Consider the following 22323-nt stretch of genomic DNA (forward strand, 5'->3'; position numbering starts at 1 on the left):
CCCTGAGCCAGGACCCTGGGCCTCACTTAAGGACTTCAGAAGTGATCAGCAAAAGGAAGGTGAGTAGGTAGTGGAGTTCTGATCTGTGGGGAGAACCCACCATTGCTGAGCCTCCTACCCATGGTGATGTTAGAAACATCCAAACCTGTAGAGAATTCTTATGAGTTTTTTGAGCCAAAGCAGACAATTGCTGGGAAACAAGACCTCAAATGCTCTGGAGAATGATAGTTTTACAGTTTCTTGTATGCATTTGAAATTAAGGAGAGAAGTAAGGAAGATTACAGGAAGGTGGGAGAAAGCAAGGCTCAGATTGGATTATAGGTGTTGGGCAGATAAAATGTATTATGCTCACTTTGTTAAAGATGGCGCTGCCCACGTGGGGGCCATTGCCCAGGTGATATTAATGTGTGTCTCTGTGGGCTGTGGGCAGGCAGGATCATTGTAGCCTGGGGCTTGGTTTTGGGACTAAGCCTTTCCCACCCTTTTTGATGTGGGGTGGTACAATCCCATCATGCCCCAGATAAGTGACTTTGTATTAGAGACTTCCCTATTTTGTATATTGGATTAGAGGTTATGAAGCTACACTATAAAGTGGGGGCAGAACGGGAGCTTACTCTCTCTTGGTTCTTGAGATTATCATTAGAGGAGAGAGCAGAGCAGAGAGCAGAAGGAGGCCACATGGCCAGGAGAAGCAGCCAAGATGGCGGAGTGTTGAGTGAGAGGCCAGTTTGTGCAGAGTTTGTGCAGGGAGAAGGAAGGAGATGGGGGAACAGAGGTGAATAAGTCTGATGAGCTAGAAACCTTTGATTCTAGGAAACTCGGATAAGTCAGTAGCTTTGTGAGCACTGAATGTGAGTGGGTTTTGGAGCCCAGTGTGTGTATTACTTGCCCGCCAGGTGCAAGCTAGGATTAAAGGCGATGGCCCATCAGTTCTTGGCTCCGTTGTTTCTTTACCAATTGTCTGAATCCAATGCGAACCTGCATGGGCCGGGCTGCTGTGATGGTAGCCCTGGCTACTGGCTTTATAATAGGACAGTTAAGATTATGTGTTCTGCCTGACAAGGCGGTGGCGGGTGGCGCAGTGGATAGAGTGTTGGACTGGGATGTGGAGGACCCAGGTTCGAGATCCCGAGGTAGCCAGCTTGAGTGGACTTATCTGGTTTGAGCAAAGCTCACCAGCTTCAACCCAAGGTTGCTGGCTCGAGCAAGGGGTTACTCAGTCTGCTGAAGACCCGCGGTCAAGGCACATATGAGAAAGCAATCAATGAACAACTAAGGTGTGGCAACGAGCAACGAAAAACTAATGATTGATGCTTCTCATCTCTCCATTTCTGTCTGTCTGTCCCTGTCTATCCCTCTCTCTGACTCTCTCTCTGTCTCTGTAAAAAAAAAAAATAATAATAAGATTATGTGTTCTCTTGAAGTTGGTTACCACTTATTTCAAAGATATATTAAGCCAGATGCACAAAAACAATGGGTAGGGTTTGCTTAAGGCATAAACAAACCTTTTACTAAAAAGTTACAGGCTTGCCCTTTTACTGGACACAGCACTAAGTCCTTCCCCCACTGAGAACTTCTGCCACATCAGCCTCTCTTATTTGGTTCTTGCTCTCCTGCCCCAGGTAGGTTGCCCTAGAAACAATCTCTATGAGGACCTCTCTGTCCTTGGCCTCCAGGAACTCAATTGGAGGACACTCAATTATAACAGTGTGATCAGGGAGCTTGGGGAACTTCGGGGAAACCCTGTCTTGGGAGGACAATAAACTATCATTTATATAACCCTAAAGAGTTTATTAAAAAATTCTTAAATTTATTAATTTAAAGAAAATATTGTTTAGTACCTATTCTATGTTAGCCACTGTTCTAGATGGAATATAGCAAACAACAGAACAGACAAATATGTGTTCATGGGTCTTACATTCTGGTCAGAGGAGACAGATAGGAGGACACTAAAAGAGAAAAAATATGCTCTGTAAGAATATGATCAATTATATGGGGAAATTTACAGCAGAGAATAGGTATATGAAATATGGGGTGATGGTTGAAATTTGTTTTTTCTTTGTTTGTTGGGGGTTTTTTTGTATTTTTCTGAAGTGAGAAGCAGGGAGGCAGAGAGACAGACTCCTGCATGTGCTTGACCGGAATCCACCCCGTATGCCCACCAGGGGGTGAAGCTTTGCCCATCTGGGGTGTTGTTCCGTTGCAACCAGAACCATTCTAGCACCTGAGGCAGAGGCCACAGAGCCATCTCCAGCACCCAGGCCAACTTTGCTCCAATGGAGCCTTGGCTGCAGGAGGGGAAGAGAGAGACAGAGAGAAAGTAGAGGGGGAAGGGTAGAAAAGCAAATGGGCACTTCTTCTGTGTGCCCTGGCCAGGAATCGAACCTGGGACTTCTACATGCCAGGCTGACGCTCTGTCACTGAGCTAGCCGGCCAGGGCCTGAAATCTGTTTTTTTTTGTTTTTTTTTATTTTTTTTGGTATTTTTCTGAAGCTGGAAACGGGGAGAGACAGTCAGACAGACTCCCGCATGCGCCCGACCGGGATCCACCCGGCACGCCCACCAGGGGCGAAGCTCTGCCCACCAGGGGGCGATGCTCTGCCCCTCCGGGGCGTCGCTCTGCCACGACCAGAGCCACTCTAGTGCCTGGGGCAGAGGCCAAGGAGCCATCCCCAGCGCCCGGGCCATCTTTGCTCCAATGGAGCCTTGGCTGCGGGAGGGGAAGAGAGAGACAGAGAGGAAGGAGCGGGGTGGGGGTGGAGAAGCAAATGGGCGCTTCTCCTATGTGCCCTGGCCGGGAATCGAACCTGGGTCCCCCGCACGCCAGGCCGACGCTCTACCGCTGAGCCAACCGGCCAGGGCCTGAAATCTGTTTTTTAACTATTTTCTTTTTAAAAATTTTTTATGCTTATTTTATTGATTTTATAGAGAGAAAGAGAGAAAGATATAGGAACATCAATCTATTCCTGTATGTGCCCCAACCAAGGATCGAACCAGCAACCTCCATGCTTCAGGACAATGCTCTATCAACTGAGCTATCTAGCCAGAGATAATTGTTATTTCTTTTTTTTTAACTTTTTAGTTTTTTTTTTAAGATTTTATTTACTTATTTTAGAGCAGGGGTCCCCAAACTTTTTACACAGGGGGCCAGTTCACTATCCCTCAGACCGTTAGAGGGCCGAACTATAAAAAAAAAAACTATGAACAAATCCCTATGCACACTGCACATATCTTACTTTAAAGTAAAAAAACAAAATGGGAACAAATACAATATTTAAAATAAAAAACGAGTAAATTTAAATCAACAAACTGACCAGTATTTCAATGGGAACTATGGGCCTACTTTTGGCTAATGAGATGGTCAATGTTCGGTTCCATATTTGTCACTGCTAGCCGTAACAACTGATATGATGCGCTTCCTGAGCCATGACGCCTGCATCCCTCGTCACCGGAAGTAGTACTGTACGTGAGCGACACAGCGCTTTGTGGCACTGCCACATACAGTACTCCAGGAGCACAGGATGCGAATGCATCCTCTCACTGACCACCAATGAGAGAGGTGCCCCTTCCAGAAGTGCAGTGGGGGCCAGATAAATGGCCTCAGGGGCTAGCATGCGGCCTGTGGGCCGTAGTTTGGGGACCCCTGTTTTAGAGAGTAGAGCGAGAGAGAAGAGAGAGGAGCAGGAAGCATCAACTCCCATGTGTGCCTTGACTGGGAAAACCCAGAATTTCAAACCTGCGACCTCAGCATTCCAGGTTGATGTTTTATCCACTCAGCCACCACAGGTCAGAACTGGGATGATTGTTGAAATTTTAAATAAAGTGGTTTGAAAAACCTCATTGCAAGATGACATCTTGAATGAAAGAAGAAAGAGAGTGGGCAATGCAGTAGTTTATTGTTGAATGACCTTATTTGTGGCAAGTATTACATCCATGTCCCCCCAGTGGCGAGGCCAGTACCAGCCACATAGCAGGCCCACAGAAACATTGGCTAAAAAAGTAAATGAGCCTGACCTGTGGTGGCGCAGTGGATAAAGCGTCGACCTGGAAATACTGAGGTCGCCGGTTTGAAACCCTGGGCTTGCCTGGTCAAGGCACATATGGGAGATGATGCTTCCAGCTCCTCCCCCCTTCTCTCTCTCCTCTCTCCCTCTCTCTCTCTCTCCTCTCTAAAATGAATAAATAAAATAAAATAAATTTAAAAAGTAAATGAAAGAGATGTTTATGATTTTCTAGTTCAAACCAAACTTCATCTTACTTATAGACACATATGGACACACAATAGTTTATCACATTTTAATATAGACCAAATTTTCCAGGACAACAAACACCATGAAATGGAAAGCTGTGCTATAAGTTTTGAGTTACTAGAGTTAATCACTATTTTAGAAAGTTTGTGTCATCAATAGCAACACTGCTTAGAGTTCTTAAAGCATTTAACTGTCCAATAGAATACACCTGTATCAATCTTTATTTGTAGCTGTCCCATTCATAGTGATTTGTGAATAAAAGAAATGTGCTATTTCCCAATGATTTTTTTTTTTAATTTTAGAGAGAGCAGCAGGAAGGGAGAGAGATGAGAAGCATCAACTCAAAGATTGCTTCTCATATGTGCCTTAAGGGTAGCCCTCAATCCGAGCCAGTGACCCCTTGCTCAAGGCAGCAATCTTGGGCTCAAACCAGTGACCTTGGGATCATGTAGATGAGTCCACACTCAAGCTAGGGAGCCTGTGCTCATCCGGAGGAGCCCAAGCTCTAGCTAGCAACCTCAGGGTTTCAAACTGGGCCCTCAGTGCCTGGGGCTAACACTCAATCCACTGCATCACCACCAGTTAGGCTTATGATGACTTATTTTTTTCTTTTACAGTACTGAAATTGTTCTATTTATTATTTTTTGTTACTCTTTTTTTTATTTAGAAACTGAATTTAATGGGGTGATGGTGATCAATAAGAGTATATAGCTTTCAAGTAAATACTTCTGTAGCATTTGAACTGTTGATTGTGTTGTGTGCCCATCACTCAAAGTCAAATTATTTTCTGTCACCAAATATTTGTCCCCCTTTACTCCCCACAATGACTTTAAAAAATTATTGATTTCAGAGAGACAGAGAGAGGAAAGGAAAAAGAGAGATAAAGAGAAGCATTCATTTGTTGTTCCACTTAGTTGTGCGTTCATTGGTTTCTTCCCATATGTGCCCTGACTGGGGATCAAACCTGCAATCATGCTGTTCTGGGATGATGCTTTAACCAATTGAACTAACAGGCTGGGCCTTGCAATGACTTATATTGTAGCTAAACCAGAAAATTGAAGTATAATTATTTTATTATAAATTACTTTCTTTTTTGCTTCTCCTTTTCATTACAGGTGATTATGTTGATATTTTAAAATTAAATGTGCAACTTGACCAGGTGGTGGTGCAGTGAATAGAGCATCAGACTGGGACACATAGAACCTGGGTTGTAAACCCCGAGGTCGCTGGCTTGAGTGTGGGCTCATCCGCTTGAGCACAGGGTCACCGGCTTGAGTGCGGGATCATAAATGTGATCCCCATGTTTGCTGGCTTGAGCCCAAAGGTCACTGGCTTGAAGCCCAAGGTCGCTGGCTTAAACCCAATGTCGTTGGCTTGAGCAAAGGGTCACTCACTCTGCTGTAGCACCCTGATCAAGGCACATATGAGAAAGCAATGAACAACTAAAGTGTCGCAACAAGAATTAACGTTTCTCATCTTTCTCCCTTCCTGTCTGTCTGTCCCTATCTGTCCCTCTCTCTGGCTCTCTCTCCTTCTCTCTGTCTCTCCCTCTCTCTGTCTCAATCATTTTAAAAAAATGAAATGTACGAATAGATTCTATTAGCTTTGAACTTCATTCCAGGATTAAAAAGATAGCCTAAACAATAGTTGTCATAAAAAGGAGACACGGGCCCTGGCCGGTTGGCTCAGTGATAGAGCGTCGGCCTGGCGTGCAGAAGTCCCGGGTTTGATTCCCGGCCAGGGCACACAGGAGAAGCGCCCATCTGCTTCTCCACCCCTCCCCCTCTCCTTCCTCTCTGTCTCTCTCTTCCCCTCCGGCAGCCAAGGCTCCATTGGAGCAAAGATGGCCGGGTGCTGGGGATGGCTCCTTGGCCCCTGCCCCAGGCGCTAGAGTGACTCTGGTCTTGGCAGAGCATCGCCCCCTGGTGGGCAGAGCGTCGCCCTGGTGGGTGTGCCGGGTGGATCCCGGTCAGGCGCATGTGGGAGTCTGTCTGACTGTCTCTCCCCATCTCCAGCTTCAGAAAAATACAAAAAAAAAAAGGCCCTGGCCAGTTGGCTCAGTGGTAGAGCGTCGGCCTGGCGTGCGGGGGACCCAGGTTCGATTCCCGGCCAGGGCACATAGGAGAAGCGCCCATTTGCTTCTCCACCCCCCCCCTCCTTCCTCTCTGTCTCTCTCTTCCCCTCCCGCAGCCCAGGCTCCATTGGAGCAAAGATGGCCCGGGCGCTGGGGATGGCTCCTTGGCCTCTGCCCCAGGCGCTAGAGTGGCTCTGGTCGCTGCAGAGCGACGCCCCGAAGGGGCAGAGCATCACCCCCTGGTGGGCAGAGCATCACCCCTGGTGGGCGTGCCGGGTGGATCCCGGTCAGGCGCATGCGGGAGTCTGTCTGACTGTCTCTCCCCGTTTCCAGCTTCAGAAAAATACAAAAAAAAAAAAAAAAAAAAAAAAAAAAGGAGACACGGTGTCTAATATGATTGCAACCAGGTGGCATAAGGTTTTATAGAATGTGTGAAAGTACAACACCTCTGCCCTGTGCCAGTCATAAAGGGCCTTCCTCTTTGCCCTTAGCACTCCATGGGACTGGCACATAGCGAAAGTAGGAAAAACTATCCTCCCCCAAAGTCTGGGAGGTATCCACCCTACTCCTCCCCTGACCCCACTGCAAGGGCGGGTCATATCCAGTTCCTCTGGGTGTCCATATGCTCCTCTGGGCCCGTTCCTCATTTGTATCATGTGGAAAATGTCATCTACCTACCTCAAAGGGCCACTGGGAAAAGTGAAATCATGTACAGAAAACACATGATACCTACCTAGTAAGTACTCAATAAATGATTATTCCATATTATTGCTGACATGTTACCCTATTCTGCGGAGGCCACCCCTAAAATTACCTAAACCACTGCCCAACCTTTATCTTCTCAGCAAGAACTAGATGATGGGGTGTCTGACCCCTCAACCCTTCCCCCAACACCCTAACTTCCTCTTCCTTGTCAGAACCAGTCCCCTCCCCAGCCAGAGCCACACTCCAGCCATACCTGGTCATGCAGCTTGTCCTCAGGGCCTGGCTCTGTCTTGTGGTGTTTGGCATCCATGCAGATGTTGAGCAGGTCTGTCCTGTCTCTGGCACTGCACGTGGAGGCCAAAATGCAGCCCAGCAGCAGCAGAGGTGGTGTCAATGGCCAGGCCATGTCTTTCTGTTGCTGCAGAGGAAGCTGTGGAGAAGGAGAACAAGGCCTGAGGGGAGAGAGCCCTGTGCAGGGTGCTCCCTTCACCCCATCTCAGTCTCCCATCTCCACAGTGAAGGAAGAGTGGGACCCTGTTCCTTCAGTGCTAGTGTCCTGAGGCCCCCTGAGGCTAAGGCAAATGAGGCTGGCAAAGGGGGCTCCCTCACCCAGACATTTTTAAATGTTTTTCAAATTGATTTTTTTTTTACAGAGACAGAGAGAGAGTCGGAAAGAGGGATAGATAGGAACAGACAGACAGGAACGGAGAGAGATGAGAAGCATCAATCACCAGTTTTTTGTTGCGACACCTTAGTTGTTCATTGATTGCTTTCTCATATGTGCCTTGACCATGGGGCTACAGCAGACTGAGTAACCCCTTGCTCAAGCCAGCGACCTTGGGTCCAAGCTGGTGAGCTTTGCTCAAACCAGATGAGAGTGCGCTCAAGCTGGCGACCTCAGGGTCTTGACCCTGGGTCTTCCACATCCGAGTTCGATGCTCTATCTACTGTGCTACTCCCTGATCAGGCTCAAATTGATTTTAGAGAGAGAAAGGGAGAGAGCGAGAGAGAGAGAAACAAGAACATCGATCTGTTCCTATATGTGCCCTATCAGAGATCAAACCGGCAATCTTGGCCTGACCTGTGGTGGTGCAGTGGATAAAGCATCGACCTGGAAATGCTGAGGTCGCTGGTTCAAAACCCTGAGCTTGCCTGGTCAAGGCACATATGGGAGTTGATGCTTCCAGCTCCTCTCTCTCTCCTCTCTCTCTCTCTCTGTCTGTCTCTCCCTCTCCTCTCTAAAATGCATAAGTTAAAAAAAATGACTGTCCTTTAAAAAAACAACAACAACAAAAAAAAAAAACCCCAGCAACCTCTGTGCTTTGGAATGATGTTCTAACTCAGGGGTCCCCAAACTTTTTACACAGGGGGCCAGTTCACTGTCCCTCAGACCAGTGGAGGGCCGGACTATAAAAAAAACTATGAACAAATCCCTATGCACACTGCACATATCTTATTTTAAAGTAAAAAAACAAAACAGGAACAAATATAATATTTAAAATAAAGGACAAGTAAATTTAAATCAACAAACTGACCAGTATTTCAATGGGAACTATGGGCCTGCTTTGGGCTAATGAGATGGTCAATGTCTGGTTCCGTATTTGTCACTGCTAGCCGTAACAAGTGATATGACGCACTTTCGGAGCCATGATGCATGCTTCCCTTGTCACCGAAAGTAGTACTGTACATGAGCGATGCCATGCTTTGCGAAGCCACCACATACAGTACTCCAGGTGACCACCAATGAGAGAGGTGCCCCTTCCAGAAGTGCGGTGGGTGCTGGATAAATGGCCTTAGGGGGCCGCATGCAGCCCACGAACTTAGTTTGGGGACCCCTGTTCTAACCAACTGACATATCCATCCAGGGTATTAACTGAAATCTTTTGTCTTCATTTGGCATATAGTCTCCATGGTAGGCCAAGATGAAATCCTGACATCTCTTGAAGCCCATGTGCATCCAAGCATGTGAAGGAGGCAAGACTTATAGGTCAGTTTTGAACAGTCTTATTTACATTTGATTAATTGACATTTGTCAAATTATGTAATTAAGTATATTTTTAAAAAAGTAATTAGGCTCTGGCCCGATAATTCGGTAGAGAGAGTTTTGTCCCAGCACACCAAGGTCATGAATTTGATGCCTGGTCAGGGCAAATATGAGAAGCAACTGATAAGTACACAACTACATGGAACAACTAAGTGCAACAATGAGTTGATTCTTTTCTCCCTGTCTTCCTTCCCCACCCTGTCCCTCCCTTCCTTCCTCTCTCTCTCAAATCAATGGGAAAAATTCTCTTAAAGAATTTTTTATGGAAGGGCAGCAAGATGGCGATGGAGTAGACAGACGTACCAACTTCCACCTCCCAGAACCAAGGTGGATTACAACTTAATTTTAAGAACCATCATCTGGAAAAAACAACTTTGGACTAACTAACTTTTGGAAAAACTAAGAGGACTCTTTAACCAAGGAACACCAAAGAAGCCACATTGAGTCAGGTAGGAAAAGCAGAAATGCTGCCCAGCTCCCCGGAGCGAACGGTAGCCCGGGAGACTCACGTGGCGAGAAGTGAGTTTAGTGGAGAGGAGAGGGTCCTGTGCCCCAGGAACAAAGCCCCAGCCTGCAGCCACAGAGCCTACAAGAGGCATATAGACAGTATTTAGCTGTGAAACAAGTCAGGATACTGTTTGTGAGAAAGAGACAGATTTCTCAGACCCAGGATTCTTCTTAAAGGGACCACACAGAAAACCTCTCTCACAACCACCCACCCAGGGCTCCGGGGAATGGGAGAGAGGAGAGGACTGGAGCAGCGGGAAGAGAGTGTAATCTAGGGGGCGGGGCGAAGGCCGAGGCCACTGATGCATGTAGACCTGGGCACGTGATCAAGCCCCTCCCGTGGAGGAGAGGTAGAAACTGCAGAAACAGCCCCAGCAGGCTGGCAATGGCAACGCCCATACTCAAACGCCCTATGCAGCAGCAGCAGAGGGGGTGGCAGGCCTGCAGACAGACCATACCTAGGGAACACAGACGCCACACCCATTGAACTCCAGTGGCCAAAACCTTCTTATACACAGACAAAATGGGGAAGCAGAGAAATGCAATACAAATGAATCAAGAGAAATCCCCAGAAAAGGACCTTAATGAGTCAGATATAACTAAATTAACAGATTCACAGTTTAAAGTAATGATTGTTAGGATGCTCAAAGACCTTAGAACAACAATAGATGGTCACTATGAACACCTAAATAAAGACATAGCAAATATAAAAAATGACATTGAAATAATAAAAAAGAATAAGTCAGAAATGACAAATACAATATCAGAAATGAAGACCACAATGGAAGGAATTAAAAGAAGGATGGATGAAGTTGAGGATCAAATCAGTGAGCTAGAGGACAAGATAAATAAAGGCATGGAAATAGAGCAGAAAAAAGAAAAGAGACTCAAAAAGTTTGAGGGAACTCTAAGAGAGCTCTGTGACAACATGAAGAGAAATAACATTCACATCATAGGGGTTCCTGAAGAAGAAGACAAAGAACAAGGGATAGAGACTTTGTTCAATCATATCATAGCTGAAAACTTTCCTAAATTAATGCAGGAAAAAGTCTCACAAGTTCAAGAAGCACAGAGAACTCCATTAAAGAGAAACCCAAAGAAATCTACACCAAGATACATCATAATTAAAATACCAAAGCTAAGTGATAAAGAGAAAATATTAAAAATTGCTAGAGAAATAAAGGCTATCACCTACGAAGGAACCCCCATAAGGATGACTTCCAACTTCTCAACAGAAACACTTGAGGCCAGATGGGAATGGCATGAAATATTTAAAGTAATGCAGAACAAGAGCCTACAACCAAGATTACTTTATCCAGCAAGGCTATCGTTTAAAATTGAAGGAGAAATAAAAAGCTTCCCAGACCAAAAAAAAAAAAAAAAAAAAAACTCAAGGAATTCACTACAACCAAACCAATGCTGCAAGAAATGCTAAGGGACCTGTTGTAAACTGATCAAAGGGGAAAAAGAATATAGCAAAAGAGGAATGCAGCTTTAAAGAATAAAATGGCAATAAACAACTACATATCAATAATAACCTTAAATGTAAATGGATTTAATGCTCCAATCAAAAGACACAGGGTAGCTGCGTGGATAAGAAAACAGGACCCATACATATGCTGTCTACAAGAGACACACCTCAAAACAAAAGATGCACATAGACTGAAGGTAAAAGGATGGAAAAAATATTTCATGCAAATGGAAATGAAAAAAAAAAGCTGGGGTAGCTACACTTATAGCAGACAAAATGGACCTTAAAACAAAGGTTATAGTAAGAGATAAAAAAGTCACTACATCCCTGGCCGGTTGGCTCAGCGGTAGAGCGTCGGCCTAGCGTGCGGAGGACCCGGGTTCGATTCCTGGCCAGGGCACACAGGAGAAGCGCCCATTTGCTTCTCCACCCCTCCGCCGCACCTTCCTCTCTGTCTCTCTCTTCCCCTCCTGCAGCCAAGGCTCCATTGGAGCAAGGACGGCCCGGGCGCTGGGGATGGCTCTGTGGCCTCTGCCTCAGGCGCTAGAGTGGCTCTGGTCGCAACATGGCGACGCCCAGGATGGGCAGAGCATCACCCCCTGGTGGACAGAGCGTCGCCCCTGGTGGGCGTGCTGGGTGGATCCCGGTTGGGCGCATGCGGGAGTCTGTCTGACTGTCTCTCCCTGTTTCCAGCTTCAGAAAAATGCAAAAAAAAATAAAAATTAAAAAAAAAAATCTTTAAAAAAAAAAAAAGTCACTACATATTGATAAAGGGAGCAATCCAACAGGAAGATATAACCATTATAAATATCTATGCACTTAATATAAGAGCACCTAAATACATAAAGCAGACTTTGGTGGCTATAAAGGGCAAGATCAACAGCAATACTATAATAGTAGGGGATTTTAGTACCCCACTAACATCACTAGATCCTCAAGAAAGAAAATTAACAAAGAAACAGCAGACTTAAAGGACACACTAGATCAACTTGATTTAATATATATCTTCAGAACCTTTCACCCTAAAGCAGCAGAATATACATTCTTTTCAAGTACTCATGGCACATTCTCTAGGATAGACCACATGTTAGGGCACAAAAGTGGTCTCAACAAATTTAAGATTGAAATCATATCAAGCATTTTTTTTTATCACAATGGCATGAAACTAGAAATCACAACAGAAAAACTGAAAAATACTCAAACACTTGGAAACTAAATAACATGTTATTAAATAACAAATGGGTTAACAATGAGATCAAAGAAGAAATAAAAATATTCCTAGAAACAAATGATAATGAGCATATATCAACTCAAAATTTATGGGACACAGCAAAAGCAGTACTGAGAGAGAAGTTCATAGCATTACAGGCATACCTTAAGAAGCTAGAAAAAGCTCAAATAAACAACTTGACCCTGCATCTAAAAAAAATAGAAAAAGAACAGCAAGTAAAGCCCAGAGGTAGCAGAAGGAAGAAAATAATAAAGATTGGAGCAGAAATAAATGACATAGAGGCTAAAGAAACAATACAGAGAATCAATGAAACCAGGAGCTGGTTCTTTGAAAAGGTAAACAAGATTGATGAGCCTTTTACCAGACTCACCAAGAATAAAAGAGGGAGGACTCAAATAAGTAAAATTAGAAATTAAAGTGGAGAAATAACAACTGACACAACAGAAATACAAAATATTGTAAGAAAATACTATGAAGAACTGTATGCCAAAAAATTAAACAACCTAAATGAAATGGACAAATTCCTTGAAACATATAATCTTCCAAAAATTAATCTGGAAGAATCAGAAAACCTAAACAGACTGATTACAACAAATGAGATTGAAACAGTTATCAAAAAACTCCCAGAAAAAAAAAGGTCTGGGCCTGATGGCTTCACAAGTGAATTCTACCAAATATTCAAAGAAGAACTAACTTCTATCCTTCTCAAGCTATTTCAAAAAATTCAAGAGGAAGGAAGACTTCCAAACTCCTTTTATGAGGTGAGCATAAATAATTCTGTTTCTAAAACCAGGCAAAGACAACACAAAGAAAGAAAATTATAGGCCAATATCCCTGATCAATTTAGATGCTAAAATCCTCAACAAAATATTAGCAAACCAGATCCAGCAATATATGAAAAAAATCATACACCATTTATTCTGGGGAGGCAAGGCTGGTACAATATTTGCAAATCAATCAATGTGATTCATCACATAAACAAAAGGAAGGAGAAAAAACACATGATAATTTCAATAGATGCAGAAAAAGCATTTGATAAAATCCAGCACCCATTCATGATCAAAACTCTCAGCAAAGTAGGAATACAGGGAATATACGTCAACATGATAAAGGCCATCTATGACAAACCCACAGCCAACATCATACTCAATGGGCAAAAATTAAAAGCAATCCCCTTAAGATCAGGAACAAGGCAAAAGTGCCCCCTTTCACCACTCTTATTCAACATAGTTCTGGAAGTCCTAGCCACAGCAATCAGACAAGAAAAAGAAATAAAAGGCATCCAAATTGGAAAAGAAGAAGTAAAACTATCATTATTTGCAGATGATATGATATTGTATACAGAAAACCCTAAATCCTCAGTCAAAAAACTACTGGACCTGATAAAGAAATTCAGTAAGGTGTCAGGATATAAAATTAACACTCAGAGCCTGACCTGTGGTGGCGCAGTGGATAAAGCGTTGACCTGGAAATGCTGAGGTCGCCAGTTCGAAACTCTGGGCTTGCCTGGTCAAGGCACATATGGGAGTTGATGCTTCCAGCTCCTCCCCCCTTCTCTCTCTCTGTCTCTCCTCTCTCTTTCTCTCTCTCTCTCTCCCTCTCCTCTCTAAAATGAATAAATAAAAAAATAAAAATAAATAAAAATTTAAAAAAGATGGCTCTTCTTCAATGTTTAAAAAAAAATTAACACTCAGAAATCAGAGGCATTTTTATACACCAACAATGAACTGTCAGAAAGAGAAATTAAGGAAACAATCCCCTTCACTATTGCAACCAAAAAAATAGAGTACCTAGGAGTAAATTTAACCAAGGAGATTAAAGACTTGTACTTGGAAAATTATAAAACATTGATAAAAGAAATCAAGGAAGATACAAACAAATGGAACCATATATCATGCTTATGGTTAGGAAGAATAAACATCATTAAAATGTCTATATTACCCAAAGCAATTTATAAATTCAATGCAATACCAATTAAAATACCAATGACATACTTCAAAGATATAGAACACATATTCCAAAAGTTTATATCAGGGTTTGGGAACCTATGGCTCGCAAGCCAGATGTGGCTCTTTTGATGGCTGCATCTGGCTCACAGACAAATCTTTAATAAAAGAAATAATAACGTTAAAAATATAAAACATTCTCATGTATTACAATCCATTTCCTACTGCTCATGTTCATGGTTGCGGGTGGCTGAAGCCAATCACAGCTGTCCTCCGGAACAACACCAAATTTTTATTGGATAATGTGTAACGTACATGGGTCATTGTATGGCTCTCATGGAATTACATCTTAAAATATGTGGCATTCATGGCTCTCTCAGCCAAAAAGGTTCCTGACCCCTAATTTATATGGAACCAAAAAAGAACACGAATAGCCTCAGCAATCTCGAAAAGGAAGAATAAAGTGGGAGGTATCACACTTCCTGATATCAAGTTACACTACAAGGCCATTGTACTCAAAACATCCTGGTACTGGCTTAAGAACAGACATATAGATCAGTGCAACAGAACAGAGAACCCAGAAATAAACCCATACCTTTATAGACAACTGATATTTGACAAAGGAGGTAAGCGCATACAACGGAGTAAAGACAGCCGCTTTAACAAATGGTTAAATTGGGAAAATTGGACATCTACCTGCAATAAAATGAAACTAGATCACCAACTTACACCATTCACAAACATAAACTAAAAATGGATAAAAGACTTAAATGTAAGCCATGAAAACATAAGCATCTTAGAACAAAACATAGGCAGTAAACTCTCCAACATTTCTCTCAGCAATATATTTGCTGATTTATCTCCACAGGCAAGTGAAATAAAACACAGGATAAACAAATGGGACTATATCAAACTAAAAAGCTTTTGTACAGCTAAAGACAATAAGAACAGAATAGAAAGACAAACTACACAATGGGAGAACATATTTGACAATATGTCTGATAAAGGGTTAATAACCAAAATTTATAAAGAACTTGTAAAACTCAACACCAGGAAGACAAGCAATCCAATCAAAAAATGGGCAAAAGAAATGAATAGACACTTCTCCGAAGAGGACATACAGATGGCCAATAGGCATATGAAAAAATGCTCAACATCACTAATCATTAGAAAAATGCAAATTAAAACCGCAATTGAGATATCACCTCACACCAGTCAGAATGGCGCTCATCAAGAAAACAACACAGAATAAGTGCTGGCGAGAAATGGGAACCATCCTGCATTGCTGGTGGGAATGCAGACTGGTGCAGCCACTATAGAAAACAGTATGGAGATTCCTCAAAAAATTAAAAATCGAACTGCCTTTTGACCCAGCTATTTTACTTTTAGGAATATACCCCAAGAACACCATAACACTGTTTCAAATGGAGAAATGCACCCCCATGTTTATAGCAGCATTGTTCACAATAGCGAAGATCTGGAAACAGCCCAAGTGTCCGTCAGTGAACGAGTGGATTAAAAAGCTTTGGTACATATATACTATGGAATACTACTCAGCCATAAGAAATGATGACATTGGATCATTTACAATAACATGGATGGACCTTGATAACATTATATTGAATGAAATAAGTAAATCAGAAAAAACTAAGAACTATATGATTCCATACATAGGTGGGACATAAAAATGAGACTCAGAGACATGGACAAGAGGGTGGTTTTTATGAGGAGGGGAGAGAGGAGGGGTAAGAGGAGGGGGGCAGGGAGGGCACAAAGAAAACCAGATAGAAGGTGACAGAAGACAATTTGACTTTGGGTGATGGGTATGCAACATAATCAAATGTCAAAATAACCTGGAGATGTTTTCTCTGAACATATGTACTCTGATTTATCAATGTCACCCCATTAAAATTAATAATAATAATTTTAAAAATCGTTTCAAAAAACAAAACTAAAAAAAGAATTGTGTCTGGCCCTGGCTGGATAGCCTATTGGGTTAGAGTGTCATCCCAATACACAAAGGTTGTGAGTTCAATGCCCTATCAAAGCACATACAGGAACAGATCAATGTTTCTCTATCTCTCCTTTTCACTCTCTCTAAAATTAATCAATAATAAAATTTTTAAAAAATTATATCTGGAAAAGTATGGCATATATCAAGTAGGCTTCAATGACAACTATCAGGTTAATTTATGAGCAGCAATGACACAGGTAGAAGTCGAGGTTCAGGAGTCAAGGGTCACAGAAAAAATCATCTCAGATCTGAAAAATGTCAATTTTCACCATATAACATTTCTTGAACAATAAGCATTTTTGATAGCCTTGTAAAATTGTGGTAAAATACACAGTATATATTGTCTTAGCCATTTTTAAGTGTATAGTTCAGTAGTGTTAAGTACATTCATATTGTTGTGCCACCAATTTCCAGAACTTTTCATCTTATAACCATGAAACTCTTTTCCCATTACACAACTACTCCCCATTTCCTCCTTCCCCTAGTCCTTGGCAACCACCATTTGACTTTCTGTCTCTGTGAATTTTACTACTCTACTTACCTTCTATAAGTGGCATCATACAGTGTTTGTTCTCTGGTGACTGGCTTCTTTGACTATATAGTATATATAAAGTTCATCCATATGTCAGAATTTTATCCATTTTTATAGCTGAATAATGTTTTATTGCATGTATATACCACACTTTATTCTTCCATTCACTCATCAATGGACACTTGGGTTGCTTCCACCTCTTGGCTATTGTGAAGAATGCTGCTATAAACATGGCTGTACAAATATCTCTTAAGAACTATGCTTTCAATTCTTTTGAGTGTATATCCAGAAGTAGTATAACTGGATCATATGGTAATTCTATTTTGAATATTTGAGGAATCGTCACACTATTTTTCATAGCAGCTGCACAGTTTTATATTCCCATCAACAGTATAAGTAGTACTAATTTTTTAAATGTTCTATTTACTGACTTGAGAGAGAGAGATCTGTTGTTCCACTTATACATTCATTACTTGATTTAAAAATTTTTTTTTATTTATTCATTTTAGAGAGGAGAGAGAGAGGGAGAGAGAGAGACAGAGAGAGAGAGAGAGAGAAGGTGGGGAGGAGCAGGAAGCATCAACTCCCATATGTGCCTTGACCAGGCAAGCCCAGGGTTTCGAACTGGTGACCTCAGGATTTCCAGGTTGACGCTTTATCCACTGCGCCACCACAGGTCAGGCTTGATTTTTTTTTAAGATTCTATTTATTGATTTTACAGAGAGAGGAGAAAGAGAGAAGGGGGAGGAGTGAGAAGTATCAACTCATGGTTGCTTTACTTTAGTGGTTCATTGATTGCTTGTCATATGTGCCTTGACCAGGTAAGCCCAGGGTTTCAAACTGGTGACCTCAGCGTTCCAGGTTGATGCTTTATCCACTGTGCCACCACAGGTCAGGCTTCATTACTTGATTTTTTAAAATGTATTGATTGATTTTAGAGGTACAGAGAGAAGGGAGAGGGAGAGGGAGAGAGAGAGAGAGAGAGAAGCATTCATTTATTGTTCCACTTAGTTTTGCATTCACTGGTCACTGTTCCCTGACTAAGGATTGAATCTGCAACCTTGGTGTTTCAGGAGGATGCTTTAACCAACTGAGCCAAGGCCCAACTAGAATTTTTTTTTTTTAATCTTTTTTTTTTCTTTTTTTCTTTATTCATTTTTAAAGAGGAGAGAGGGAGAGAGAGAGAGAGAAGGCGGGAGGAGCTGGAAGCATCAACTCCCATATGTGCCTTGACCAGGCAAGCCCAGGGTTTTGAACCGGCGACCTCAGCATTTCCAGGTCGATGCATTATCCACTGCGCCACCACAGGTCAGGCCCAACTAGAATTTTTATAAGGATTGAGTTGAATCTATAGATCAATTTGGAGAGAATTGCCTCCTTGTTGTGGACCGTTAATGGCAGGAAGCCATTATAGATTCAAGGCTTAGCAAAAGGCTAAGTTCTACCCCCTCCATCTCCATATTTGGCTTTGGTGCTGAGTGTTTGCACCCACTCCACTTCCTTCCTTGGGTTGCAGGAAGCAATATACATACCCTTCCTCTGACTCTGTTTGTTTCAGATGTTTGTAAATTTCACTAATGTATCCTGTTTTTGCCTTGGGAGAGTTCCTGTCTTAGCCTTTGATGTGCAACTTTGTATCAGGGTCCTTGATTTGCATAGGTCCATATAATAAAGCGAACTGGGGCTGTGAGGCACTCAGATGCTGCCAGGCAGTTTGAGGAGTCCTCCCAGTCCCATCGGTTTTGTTCTGACAAAGTGTGTTTCCTTAATTCCGCACCGTTATTTGGAGCTGCGCTGGTCCGCGGCACCTCCTAACAAAAATGTCCTCTGATTAATGAACATGTGATTTCTTTTCATTTACTAAGTTTCTAATTTCTTTCAACAGTGTCATACATTTTTCAGTGTTCAAGTCTTTTACTTTGTTAAATGTATTGCAACATGTTTTGTTCTTTTTTATGCTATTGTGAATGGTATTCTAATCTCAAATTCATTGTTGTATTGTTTATTGTCTCCAAGATACAGAAATACAATTGATTTTTTAAAAATTTATTGATTTTAGAAAGAGAAACATCAATTTGTTTCGCTCATCCATGCTTTCATTGATTGATTTCTTTTTTTTTAATTTATTTTAGAGAAAGAAGAAGGGAGAGAGACAGACAGACTGAAATATTGATCTGTTTCTATATGTGCCCTAATCAGGGATTGAACCCACAACCTTTGCATTTCGGGACAACACGCTAACCAACTGCCAGTCAGGGCTCATTGGGTGATACTTGTATGTGCATTGACTAGGGATCAAACCTGCAACCTGGTGGGACAATGCTCTAACCAACTGGCTACAATTAATTTGTGTGTGTGTGTGTGTGTGAGAGAGAGAGAGAGAGAGAGAGAGAGAAATAGTAAGAGAGGAGGACTGGGGAGGAGAGAGATGAGAAGCATCAATTCATAGTTGCTTCACTTTAGTTTTTCATTGATTGTGTCTCATATGTGCCTTGACCAGGGGCTCCGGCTAAGTCAGTGACCCCTTACTCAAGCCAGCAACCTTGGGGTTTGAACCTTGGAAACCTCAGAGTTTGAACCTGGGTCCTCAGCATCCCAAGCCAATGTTCTATCCACTGTGCCCTTGCCTGGTCAAGCTAGAGAAGTTAAAATTCTTAATGCCAACATTATAAAATATATTTTTCTTATTAATAACACAGCCAAGGCTAAGGCTAGTTCTTGACAACACTTTTTTCAGTTTTTCGTCTCTAAATTGGACCCTAAATTCAGAAAAATAAAATCATCAAGGCGTATTTTACATCCAAATCATCCTGGCACTTCCCAAACAGCTGCGGAATACACCGGAACTTTGCTCTCTAGCAGCACGGCACTCATTAAGTAAAGAAATATTCAAAGAGGGATGCTAAAAATAATTAAGTACAATTGGTATGCTCCATGTTTTCAGAATTAGCTTATCAGTATTACAAGAGCTGCCTTTTTCATCGTGCCCACAATGTAGAGGAAGATGAACGCAAACAGAGGAACTCACCCCTCTAAGGTGAGTTTTATACAAAGTAAAGTGTTCTGACTGAATGGTCAGTTATTGTGGACCTTCTCAAATGGGTAAAAGCATACTCGTGTCCATGGGCAAGGGCTTGCATGATGACTATCGACAAGTTTATTTCCCAGATGATTTCACACCTTTGTTTAAAATCACCTTTTATTATTAACAGTTATTTTGGTACACATCTTCCTAAAAAAACTGTAATGCCCTCGAATTTCTAAACAATCCAACTGTTCATATCACCCACAGAGCTCTGACAAATAGGGGGGACAAATGAAATTATCCAGAATAAGTTGGATAGGCCCTGGCCGGTTGGCTCAGAGGTAGAACGTCGGCCTGGCGTGTGGGGGACCCGGGTTCGATTCCCGGCCAGGGCATATAGGAGAAGCGCCCATTTGCTTCCCCACCCCCACCCCCTCCTTCCTCTCTGTCTCTCTCTTCCCCTCCCACAGCCAAGGCTCCATTGGAGCAAAGATGGCCCGGGCGCTGGGAATGGCTCTTTGGCCTCTGCCCCAGGCGCTGGAATGGCTCTGGTCGCGGCAGAGCGACGCCCCGGAGGGGCAGAGCATCGCTCCTGGTGGGCGTGCCGGGTGAATCCCGGCCGGGCACATACGGGAGTCTGTCTGTCTGTCTCTCCCCGTTTCCAGCTTCAGAAAAGTACAAAAAAAAAAAAAAGAGTAAGTTGGATAAAGACTAAATCTTGTCCACCCCTCACTCCCCATCTTCTATGAACTTTGTTTTTTATAGATTTTTTATTTATTCATTTTAGAGAGAGGAGACGGGGGTGGGGGGCAGAAAGCATCAACTCCCATATGTGCCTTGACTAAGCAAGCCCGGGGTTTTGAACCGGCGACCTCAGCATTTCAGGTCGACGCTTTACCCACTGCCCATCTCCTAATAATATTGTCTCTTGAAAGTAGCCATGGGCCCTGTGGTTGGCTCAGTGGTTAGAGTGCAGGTCTGGCATGCAGACAGCCCAGATTCAAACCCTGGTCAGGGCACACATGAGAAGCGACCATCTGCTTCTCTCTCCTTTCTCTCTTCCCCTCTCAGCTCAATTGGTTCAAGCATCAGCCCAGGTGCTGATGATATCTTGGTTGGTCCAAGCATGGGCCTTAGTCAGGGGTTGCTGGGTAATCCTGGTTGGATGCATGCAGGAGTCTGTCTCACTGAAGAAAGAAAGAAAGAAAGAAAGAAAGAAAGAAAGAAAGAAAGAAAGAAAGAAAGAAAGAAAGAAAGAAAGAAAGAAAGAAAGAAAGAGGGAGGGAGGGAGGGAGGGAGGGAGGGAGGGAGGGAGGGAGGGAAGGAAGGAAGGAAGGAAGGAAGGAAGGAAGGAAGGAAGGAAGGAAGGAAGGAAGGAAGGAAGGAAGAAGGGAGGGAGGGAGGGAGGGAGGGAGGAAAATAAAAGAAAGAAAAGAGGGAAGGGAAGGGAAGGGAAGGGAAGGGAAGGGAAGGGAAGGGAAGGGAAGGGAAGGGAAAGAGGAAGAAAAGGGGGAAGGGAAGGGAAGGGAAGGAAGAAAGTAGTTATGTCCCTGGCCAGTTAGCTCAGTCAGTTAAAAACATCGACCAAAAACAACATGGTTGTGGGTTTGATCCTGGGTCAGGGCACACATGGGAAGTGACCAGAGAATGCATGACTAAGTGGAACAACAAATGAATGCTTCCCTTCCCCTGCCCCTCTCTTTCCCTTCCTCTCTTTGTCTCTTTAAAAATCAATAAAAATTAAGCCCTGGCCGCATAACTCAGTTGGTTGGAGTGTCATCCTGGAGCACAGAGGTTGCCCATTTGATTCTCTGGTCAGGGCACACACAAGAGCAGCTCAATGCTTTTGTCTCTCTCTCTCTCTCTCTCTCTCTCTCTCTCTCTCTGCCTCTCTCAAAAAAAATAAAGAAAGAAGCCATAAACTGAGACCTCATGAACCACTTCACCAGGAGGTCCATGCTCTGTTCTCTCTTTCATTCTGATGTTGGAAGTGAATAAATTGATCAGAAAATCTGTTTCTGTTAACAAATGGTTTCTGTTTGCTCCTTTTGTTTTCCTAAATATCCAACCATAATTAACTGACAGGAAAATAGATTCATGAATCTGACATCACCACCATAAATCAACTAGGATAATTCAACCTATCAGAGGTTCTTGTCCAGAAAAATACCAGCCCAAAGCAGAAGATTTTTGTGGAGGGAAATGCTAATCAACAAACAGGTAAAAAGAAATAACTTTTTTTCCTTTTTTTTTTTTTTCAGGGACAGAGAGAGAGTCAAAGAGAGGGAAAGACAGGGACAGACAGACAGGAATGGAGAGAGATGAGAAACATCAATCATCAGTTTTTCATCGAGACACCTTAGTTGTTCATTGATTGCTTTCTCATATGTGCCTTGACCGTGGGCCTTCAGCAGACCGAGTAACCCCTTGCTAGAGCCAGCGACCTTGGGTCCAGGCTGGTGAGCTTTTTGCTCAAGCCAGATGAGCCTGCACTCAAGCTGCCACCTCAGGGTCTTGAACCTGG

At 42.9% G+C, this 22323-nt stretch overlaps 1 long non-coding RNA gene across 2 annotated transcripts in view; it reads left to right on the plus strand.

Annotated features, from left to right (window-relative positions):
* LOC136318090 (uncharacterized) overlaps positions 1 to 21970 on the plus strand; it is a 54799-nt gene extending 32829 nt beyond the window's left edge. The window contains exon 3 of one of the 2 annotated variants that reach the window (XR_010728027.1): positions 21885 to 21970. This is a non-coding gene — a long non-coding RNA (uncharacterized lncRNA). Of the gene's footprint in view, positions 1 to 8933; positions 9017 to 21884 lie in introns of those variants that run through there. The other variant, XR_010728028.1, reaches the window with a different exon arrangement.
* Positions 21971 to 22323: the final 353 nt, after the last annotated feature.

This window comes from Saccopteryx bilineata, chromosome 1 (assembly GCF_036850765.1).
Source record: "Saccopteryx bilineata isolate mSacBil1 chromosome 1, mSacBil1_pri_phased_curated, whole genome shotgun sequence".
Classification (NCBI taxonomy): Eukaryota; Metazoa; Chordata; class Mammalia; order Chiroptera; family Emballonuridae; genus Saccopteryx; species Saccopteryx bilineata.